The sequence below is a fragment of the Hibiscus syriacus genome, unplaced genomic scaffold (genome assembly GCF_006381635.1).
Source record: "Hibiscus syriacus cultivar Baekdansim isolate YM2019G1 unplaced genomic scaffold, ASM638163v2 tig00112452_pilon, whole genome shotgun sequence".
NCBI classification, from domain to species: domain Eukaryota; kingdom Viridiplantae; phylum Streptophyta; class Magnoliopsida; order Malvales; family Malvaceae; genus Hibiscus; species Hibiscus syriacus.
Window position 1 is genome coordinate 249,315 of NW_024063335.1, and position 10,647 is coordinate 259,961.

At 40.1% G+C, this 10,647-nt stretch overlaps 2 pseudogenes; one reads left to right on the forward strand and one right to left on the reverse strand.

The window, feature by feature from the left end:
- Nucleotides 1-357: 357 nt before the first annotated feature.
- On the forward strand, nt 358-7,407 carry LOC120179771 (annotated as a pseudogene).
- Nucleotides 7,408-9,056: 1,649 nt separating this feature from the next.
- LOC120179757 lies at nt 9,057-10,326 on the reverse strand (annotated as a pseudogene).
- Nucleotides 10,327-10,647: the final 321 nt, after the last annotated feature.

Consider the following 10,647-nt stretch of genomic DNA (forward strand, 5'->3'; position numbering starts at 1 on the left):
ACAACTTGGTCTCCACGCATAAGCATAATTGCTCAAATACCAACACAAATCAATAAAGAATAGAGGAATAAACTTTTCTCGCCTTCTTCTCCAATTTAGAAGGTCAAAGACTCAAGGTCTCGCAATCAATATATTTAGTGAGAATATAAAAGTAAATAAATGTTTGACACTCTTGCTTTCTTTTGCTCTTCTACAAGAAATGGACTTTGAACTGAATTCGAGGATAAATATATAAAACCAGATAACGCCACGCATAAGCTATGTATATATATATATATATATATATATATATATATATTCCTCCAGTTTACAACATTATACATCATACAAGATTTCAACAAGTCTCATCAGATAAACATAGAACTTGGCTCAACTTGTTCTTTTTGGATGGATTGCTTTGTTTTAGTAACCACTTCATTGATGTTCATCCTCCTCTATGGGGTTGCAAAACTTTCTAATTCCATCTGGTTCAAACCCAAATGGCAGCAAAGGCTATTAAAGCAGCAAGGAATCAGGGGCAGGGCTTACAATCTGCTGGTCGGGGACATGAAAGAGTTCATAAAGCAGATAACTGAAGCTTGGTCCAAGCCTATTAATCTCTGTCACCAGATTGTTCCACGTGTTGACCCTTTCACACATGATGATAATGTCCAGAAATATGGTAGGCCAATTCAAGTGTTGAAACAATTTTTTCAAAAATTTTGTTTAACTTTGTTTTCCACCATTTTTAATGCAGGGAAAATATCATTTTGCTGGACTGGAACACGACCAAGGCTGATCATAAAGGATCCTGAATTGATGAAAGAGGTGTTGGCCAATAAGCAAGGTCACTTCCAAAAGCCACCACTGAATCCCATTATTCTTTTTCTAAGTCGAGGAATCACGGCGCTTGAGGGCGAGCAATGGTTTAATCACAGAAGGATGATCAGCCCCGCCTTTCATCTCGAGAAACTCAAGGTTCCATTCAGACAGCCTTGCCTTGTTTTTGTTTTTAACCATATGTCGCTCAGCTCTATTACTTGAATATTCAGTTGGATTCTCACCGGTCCTTGAATCGTTCTTTCAGGGGATGATTCCTATGTTCTCAGTCAGTTGTGGACTGATGATAGAGCAATGGAAGGAAATGGCTGCTTTGCAATCAAGTTGTGAAATTGATGTCTGGCCTGAGTTTCAAAAGCTTACCGCTGATACTCTTTCCAGGACAGCTTTCGGAAGCAGCTATGAAGAAGGGAAGAAAATCTTTGAATATCAAAAAGAGCTAATTTCATTGACTCTTGAAGCAATGCAATCATCGTACATTCCAGTTTCAGGTACATTTCTGTTCACCTATTCGACACAAAACACAAACTCTTTCCTCTCTTCGTAGTTGTCGGCGTCTTAGGAAGACAATTAGTAAAGATTACGTGATACAAATTCTAGTCTGTTTTGACGTACAGATTTGTTCCTACAAAAAAGAACCAGAGGAGAAAGAAATTGAACAAAGAAATCACATCAATGCTGAGAAATGTAATCCAGAGGGAAAAGCATGGAGTGAGGATGGGACAAGAGAGGGTCGATGATTTGCTAGGCATGCTATTGCTTGCTGTGCAAGAAAACACAAATGCAGCAGGAGGGATGACAATCGAAGATGTAATAGAGGAATGCAAACAGTTCTACCTTGCTGGCCAAGAAACAACCTCGAGCTTGCTAACATGGGCAATAATAGTCTTAGCTTTGCATCCAGAGTGGCAAGAAAAGGCAAGAAAGAAATCTTACAGGTTTGCGGCAAGGAGATCGACTTTGAAGCTATAAGCCACCTTAAGTTTGTGAGTATTCCACTGTTTTAATGATGCAGCAGAAGCAATGATATGAACAACAAATCTGTTTTTTTTTTTATAAATTGCTCATATTATTATCCAAGAAGAAGTATACAAAAACACACTGCTACAACAAATACAGAACCCACAAAACAGACCAAAACCAACCCTCTAGGAGGTAGCAATCCCCCAAACAAGGCAAAGATTACAATTAATCACATTGCTCTTAATCACTATTCTAGCAGCTTTAACTCTAACTATCTCTTTAATACGATTTATCACATCTTCAATATCTCTAGCAATCTCCCTAAACTGTCTATGATTCCTCTCCTCCTAAACACAGTAAATGTAAGCACACCAAGCAACTCTAAGGATAAACACAGGGAAAGATTTTCCTTTAAATCGAGAAATTGCCCAGCTCAACTCCTCCTCCCAAGTCCCCACAGCTCTGTTAACGTTACACAGTCGTGCAATTCCCTCCCAAATAGCCTTCGAGAACGAGCATTCAAAGAAAATATGACTACGAGTCTCAGGTACAGCTTCACACAATTTGCACTTTTCATTCACCTCAATTCTCAAACGAGGAAGTCTATCAACAGTTGGCAGCCTATCTAAAATAGCGAACCAAGCAATTAGCGAGTGTTTTGGTATGTGCATTGGAAACCAAATAACCTTATGCCAATCAACCTTCGCACTTCTCACCCTAATTTCCTGCCATATCCAGCGAGCATTTACATTGCCCCAATTCATAGTACATGAGAACAAAGGCTGCAAGTCATCTCTGGTTTTCAGGATCTTTCGTAAACTCCAGCTGAAAGAAGGCTTGCTCTCAATAGACCAGAAGTCCACCCCCTTAAGAACATAAGATCTCTCCCAAGCAACCCATAAAGATCCCTCAGCAATAAGCAATTCCTTTACCAAAAGCATAATACATGCTTTGTTCCGGCATTGTAAATGCTTAAGACCAAGCCCCCCCTCAAACTTAGGAGTACAGATAAACTCCCAGCTCACACGAGCTCCCTTAGCTGGGACATCCCCTCCTTTCCAAAAGAATCTGGTACAAAGCTGGTTTACTCTCCTAATAACAGCAGCAGGCAAAATAAGTTGCCTGCACCAGAAATTGGCAATGCTGAACAAAACAGCCTTCACCAACTGCAGTCTACCTGCATAACTCAACCATCTGTTAGACCAAAGCTCCAACTTTGCTTTAACTTTCTCCACTAAACTAGCACAACCTTTCTCAGTCAACTTCCTTGGGACAAGGGGAACCCCCAGGTATCTAACTGGAAGGCAGCCTATAGTAAATCCAGTGATCTCTTGAATCAAACTCCTTTGATTACCATTCACACCAGCAATGAAAACTTCAATCTTATAGGCATTAAGCCTAAGCCCATACATCTCATAGAATCTATCCAGTACACATTTAACTCCTATTATAGAGTCCAAACTACCTTTGCAAAAAATAAGCAGATCGTCTGCAAAACATAAGTGAGTTAAATGTACTCTTTTGCACTTATGATGAAACTGGAATATTTTTTTTGAGGCAGCAATGTTCAATAATTTAGATATGATGTTCATAGCCATTACAAACAAGTAAGAGGATAGAGGGTCCCCTTGTCTAACTCCTCTTTTACCTCTGAAGAAACCCACAAGGCTGCCATTCAAAACAATAGAGAATCTGGAGTCCATAACACATGCCACAATCCAGTTCCTAAACTGGTCAGGTAGCCCCAACCCCTTCATAATAGCAAGCAAAAACTTCCAGCTCAAAGAGTCAAAAGCTTTCTGTAAATCAGCTTTTATAGCACATCTGGGGGAAATAGAGCTCCTGCCATACCCTCTAACAAGCTCTTGAGCTAAGAGAGTATTACTTTCAATATTTCTTCCCCTCACAAAGGCTGACTGTTTGAGAGTAATCATCTCAGGTAGGTACTTGACCAGTCTACTCACCAATATCTTAGTAACAGTCTTGTAAAAACCAGTGAAACAAGATATGGGTCTAAAGTCCATTGCTTTACAAAAGTTAGGCTTCTTGGGAGCTAATGCAACAGCAGTAGAGTTAAAAGCAGGCAACATTCTAGAGGTTGAAAAAAAATACCTTACAGCAACTATAAAATCAGCTCCAACTATGTCCCAGGCAGATTGAAAGAAGCCAGCAGTGTAACCATCAGGGCCAGGGGCTTTATCCTTACCTTGATTCCAAATAGCCATTTTAATTTCATTATTAGTAACAGATTTAGTCAAGTCTTCACTAGCACCTGCAGGAAAGGAGTACCCCAGCATATCCTTCAAAAATTCATCAGAACACCCCAACACATTGTCATCAATAGAACCAATCTGCTTTGTAAAATAGTTCACCAATTCTGCAGCCATGGAATCAAAAGATTCCAATTTATTCCCATCCTCATCAACAAGGACTCTAATAGTGTTTTTCTTCCTTTTGACTGCTACCTGAGAATGGAAGAACTTAGTGCACTGATCCCCATCAAGTAGCCAGTCAACCTTAGCCTTCTGCTGATAGAATAATCTTTCATCCTTTTCTAATTCAATCAGCTCTTGGCCTAGTTTCTTTTCATTTTCCATATCACTGAATTCCCTCCAGTAAGAGTCACAATCTGCTGCTTCTCTAATTGTTCCCTTTTATCAGCAACTTTCTTAGAGATGTCAGAGTAGCATCTTTCATTAAGGGCTTTCAATATAGGCTTCAGTCTCTTCAATTTACAAAACAGGGCTTGTATAGGATCCCCCCGTGCAGCCTCAGTCCAAGATAACCCTACCACCTCCTAAAATTCAGGGTGCAAAGCCCAGAAATTAAAAAATTTAAAGGGCTTTGGTCTTGAAGTAAGACTCTCATAAGTGTGCCAAGCTACTGCCATGCAGTGATCAGAGACTCCAGGGGCCTGAAACTCCACATGAGAGTTTGGAAACGCCTCACACCATTGATCATTGACCATAACTCTATCAAGTTTCCTAGCTATGAAACCTTCTTCATGTTTATTTGACCAAGCGAACACAGGCCCAAAGTAGGGGTGATCCACTAAGCCCAGACTTGTCATACAATTTCTCAAGTCTTCCATTTCTGGAGTGAAATGCCCATTCTCATTGTTAGAACTTTCCATAGAATCAACAATGACATTAAAGTCACCCCCAACCATCCAAACATTGTTGCCAATCAGTGTACTAAAATCAAAAAGTTGACTCCAGAGCTTTTTTCTAGAAGCACCACTATTGCTTCCATACACAGCAGAAATAATAACAATCTTACCCCCCAAGCAGCCCTGAATGGAAATAGAATGATCATCCACTTTCAGAACTGGAAACTGCAATTACTTCTTCCACATAACCCATATTCTACCATTTTCCAGGCAGCTGTAATTCCAGCAGTAATTTCATTCTCCAACAAACTGTGCAATAACATCAATGGCCTTATTTTCTTTAACCCGAGTTTCAAGCAAACATATAACCTCAGCTTGCATATTATCAATACGACTCATAACACTTTTCTGTTTTTTGGGATGATTAAATCCCCTAACATTCCAAAAGACCACAGTCATGAAACAGAGATAAAGTTTGTGCTTCCTACTTCACCAAGCTTCTTTGTCTTATCAAGATATCCTTCTTCTTTACTTTCATTTCCTGGAGGATGTTAGCAACACCCTGAGAAGCTAATCTAGGCCTCCGACCCACTCCCTCAACCTCTTCCAATAGAGAACCTAGAACTTCAAATTTGTTAGAAGAGCCACCAACAGGCCCCTTATTCTTTTCACCTTTTTTCCCCTGCTTCTTCGATTAGATGCAGGATCAAAAGGCAAAGCATCATCCCCCTTAGAATTCCCTTGTACTAAACAGCCATCATCCTTACTTAACACCATATTAGTAATTGTTTGCCCAACAACTGATTGAACCTCCATAGAAAGCTCCCCAGTCTTCTCATTATCCACTTGAACTGACCTTGACATATCATTAACTACAGCAGTAATTAACTGTTTCTTAAGAGACAACTCCCCTGCCTTCTCATTAATCTCAAGAACTAACCCAGTAACATCATTGTCAGCAGCATGATTCTGCCCAACATTCTCCTTTTCTATAATAGCTTGCAGACCAGTTTCAACCAAAGGTAGTCCCACACTACTTTTAGGAACCTTATCCTTAACTCTCCACTCCTTCCTTCCTTCAACTCCACCAGCAGTGCACATCTTATCCGAGTGACCAAATATTCTACATTTAGAGCAGCACGAAGGGAACCAAGGAATGATCACCTTCACAGTACAAATAGACCCATCTCGTAACCTGATTGCAACCGAACGAGGCAACCTAGCACCAGCCTCAACGTCAACACAAACCTTAGCGAATTCTAGACGTTCCTTAGCAACCGTGATTGAGTCCATGTACAATGGAACCCCCAGGGCACTAGCTATATAACTCAGCCCTTTCTTGAAGAACAACTCAAGAGGAACATTGAAGAGTTGAACCCAAACTGACATCCTTTCCAGATTAAAATCAAGCCTCTTTAGATTAGGCTCCCACTTTCTCAGCACCAACGGCTTGTGCTGAATATGCCAGGGGCCGTTCTCAAACACCCAGTCATGACTAGCCCCATTAACAAAAGAGAAAACATAAAGGTTAGAACCATCCATACTAAACTTGACCATCGATTTCCCCTACATAATCTCCACCAGTTTCTACAAGGAACCAAAATTGGGAGCTAACCCAATAAATTGCCCCACCAGAGAGAATCGCCACTCCGAAATCCCCTCCTCAAAAACATCAACCGGAGGAACCACCGTCGTAGTACCCTCACAGCACTCCGAAGGGAAGAAGTCCAGCGATTGCTCCTCAACACCAGAAAACAAACTCCTCCAATCCATGGCCGAAGAGCAGTCAAACATACCCCATCTCAGAAAATTCAGCAGACTCGAATGACCAAAACCAGGGAAAGAAACCCTAAAACCCAAAATCAATAGACCTGCTATCGAGAGAGAAAACGGTTATTCCCTGGAGAGAAAACGGTTATTGTTAACAAAAGAATTAAATTGTTTTTTTCCTTTTCATTTTGATCACATATCCAATGATGTAAATTTTCCTGCAGGTCACAATGATAGTTTATGAAGTGCTGAGATTGTATCCACCTGTCATAGCTCTATATCAGTATACTAACAAAGACACCAAGATTAAAGACATCTCTCTTCCGGCTGGTGTTGATATAACACTTCCCATCCTGCTCATGAATCATGATCCTGGACTTTGGGGTGACGATGCTGAAGAATACAAACCAGAGCGATTTTCTGAAGGAGTTTCAAAGGCATCGAGAGATAAATTGGCGTTTTTTGCATTTGGGTGGGCCCTGAGGACCTGCATCGGGCAAAATTTTACCATGATTGAAGTCAAGGTAGCTTTAACTATGGTTCTAAAACATTTCTCATTCAAGCTCTCACCTTCCTACTCCCATGCCCCATACACAGTTATGACTCTTCAACCACAGCATGGAGAACAAATAATCATACACCAAATCTAGATGGCAAGCTTGGCTTTATGTAGACTAAGGTGGATTTACATTTCGGAAATAAAGTTGAGTTTGAATGGAAGAAAGAATCACCTACCGCTATGAGTTGCATTTTATGTAGGATGTAATAATGGATACCAGGACATGATTTGCACATTATACTATTATGCAATTATTTCTCTTATCTAGATAACTGACCTTTTTAATTGAACGCTAAGCAGCAAAAACATTGCAAAATCTAATGACCATGGTGGCAAAAAGATCCAGAATCTGTAAGATCGGTAGAAATAATACAAACTTAAAGGTGACAAAATACGAGGGATTATATAAAATATTAATTTGTTAAAACAATTGATATGTTTATTTATTTAATTTATTATGTATTACATGTGGAGCGACAACGTTTCTGAGGGAGCATTTCCATTTTAAGATGACGAGTGACAAAAGAAAAAGAAACATGAAAAAGTCAGAGAGTGAGACGGGGGAGTACGTGCGTGGAGGATAAAAAGTATACCCCATCAGTTACCGACTACTGCCGTTAATGGAGCAAAGCAAAGTCTTTATGTAACCAAAGCATCCCACTTATCTCACCAACCCACTCTCCACACCGATCTGCAGTTTAACATCTAATCTTATTTAAGGAATTTAATATTTTGTCTCATCAAATCAATCGAATGTTGGTTCAAAATTATGTTTTTTCATACAAGAATATTGTATTTTGTGTTGCTATAATTTATGGAGCTGAGGAACAGAAGGGTTATAAAATTGGTGACCATGACCTGAATACCCTTGTCTCTTGTGATGAAACATATAGTTTGTGGACCAGTCGAAGTGGTCTCAGTCTGCTTTCAATTAAAATGGTGAAACCTTTGTTTTCTTTATTCGGTTTTGGTTTAAATACGAATTAAAAAGATAGATTCCGTGGGAAACTTTCGGTGATTACAGGAACAATACGTTGCGTACTGTTGTACTAAAGCAGGCAGGCAGGCAGGCAGGGCAGAGTACATAAAAGAAAGAGATGGAAACGAAAACAAGCTTGGTGGAACACTAAAGATGAAGATGGAACCATAGTAAAAGTGGCTGGCCCTGCATCCCTGAACCCACATTTGTATGGAATGGAAGATGCTTCTTACTACTTTTTAATAGTGGAATGTTTTCCCAAAAGCTGAAACACGGCACTTGATTTTAAACCGCACCTCTCAACTTTGATGATATAATATCATAGCTGTTTTAGCCAATAATGAGGGGAAAGAGGCTTTGCCAAACTTCAATACATGGGCGTACTCAGAAGCGACAGATAGCAAATCCTGGGAACATAGGCCCCGACTGTTATTATTGCAATACAGCAGCAGCAGGTTAAGTGCCTTGAAGTTAAACCCTCAGAACAGCACTACCCACCACCATATGCTTGGAGGACTCATTCAGTCTTAATATTTATGAACACTACAAATTTGCAGTAGGAAAATAACAGCAAACCGGTAACATTGAAGTCATTGGATCCTTCATTAACAAACGAAGGAGAAAACACAACCCGGTTCAACCAAATTTTGAAGAAGAAAAAAAGGAAAAACAAAAAAGCCGACGGGGAAGAAAGAAACAAAGGGAAGACTACTAAACAGTCAGAATTCACAGAAAGAAGTGATCCCCACCAAGAACATCCTTGGCCTCTAACGCATAAACCTGCTACTTGATATTCAGCCATCTGCAAAAACAAAAAATTTCGTGTTTTTCAGACCATAATATTAAATGTCTTAAATTAGATAAACGTGCGACTAAGAGCACAAAAACCAGCCAAAAAAATGAAAGATACCATTATGAGCCCTTGAATTGAAGATGGGAAAATCATGTGAAGGGATGGATATGGAGAGCCTGGTTGTTGAGTTGTTTGATGATTTATCGTCCAAATCGAGCCATGAATCTCTATGTTTCGGTGGCCATTCATCAAAGAAACGATGGACTGTCTTTGGGGGTTCTCCTTTGTCCAATTCATCGGGCATTCGGAATTTGATGTAGCAATGTTCATCATCGTCCTGTTTGCTTTGTTTTGTGCTGTGATCGGTGAGGCTTTGAAGCTGCAAGTAAGAGTATTCACTCGGTAAGCCAGAGAAGCTCCTCTGCTTCGAGGAAAAAGTGCTCATCGTTAGTGGTGCAAGTTGCCATGAATCATCCACAGATGAACCAGAGAAGCTCCTCATTGTCCCGGAAGCCTCAGAGAAAAAAGCATGCTCATCCTCCTCTTCTTTTAGCCCATACACATAACTGTTTCTTCTTCATGAAAACACAAAACTAAGCAAAGAAAAAGAGAGAAAGTACAATAAAAAGAAAAAACCCAAGGTTCTTCCGATGGGGAACCTGTAATCCGTGATTGTCTGGGAGGAGGAGCCAGAATCCAAGAAAGAATGGGTTGTGTTTTCTTGAGGTGACAGGCCAGCCCCAGGAGGTCTCGATGCATGGGGATACATAAAAGGATGATTGACTTGGGACAATGAAAAAGAAGGGTGAGTCTTGGTGATTGATGAGATGTTCTGGGTTGCTGTTGAAGAGTTTGCCATTGTCGTAGCACTACTATTAACTTCCACAGGCTTTCTTGAACGGTTTTTGCCTCTATGCATGTGTCTTCGCAGTACTTCGAATCTGCGTAGGCTTCTTTCGAGCATCTCCATTTCTTTCCATCGGTTCTCCTACACCTTCCGGGCTCTGGGTCCACTTTTCTCCCTAATCCCATCTGGAAACAGTTCCATCCAACTGAAAAAAAAAACCCAACAGGAGACTCATTGTTAAAACCCCAAAATGGAAAAAAGTTTAAAAAGTGAGATGAGTTTGGGGTTTTAGTTTTACTATGTTGAGGCTGGTAAGAGAAAAGCCTTGAAGGAAGTGAGGAATCCAAGCAGCTTCTCTTGATGGTGAAGAGGAGATCAGGTGGTATGGGGATGCCTGAGACCATATACTTGAAGATTAGAGCTTGGTGTTCAAGCTCTTGATACTGAGATGCAGTAAAAGGAAACCTGTTTCTTCCGCTCATCATTCAAAGAGGGAAACAATGGACAAATTTGTTGAAAGTAAGCAGAGATAATTAATAAGAGAAAAAGGCAGTTGTTCAGACCAAACAGACGAATGAAAGAGAAACAAACATGACGGAGAAAGATTGAAACAGCTTTGGTTTTTTTGTAAGTTTGGTGGTTTGGTAGTGCCTTACTTTTTACTTAAGAAACCTGAGCTGTTGAATGCTGGTGAAGACTGTGTATATAGAGTAGGTATGTTTATTTCAGGGACCATTTCAATGCAGAATCTTCTGTTCATAGATAAAACTAATGCTTCTGATTAAAATGCTGCCAATGCCATCAACCT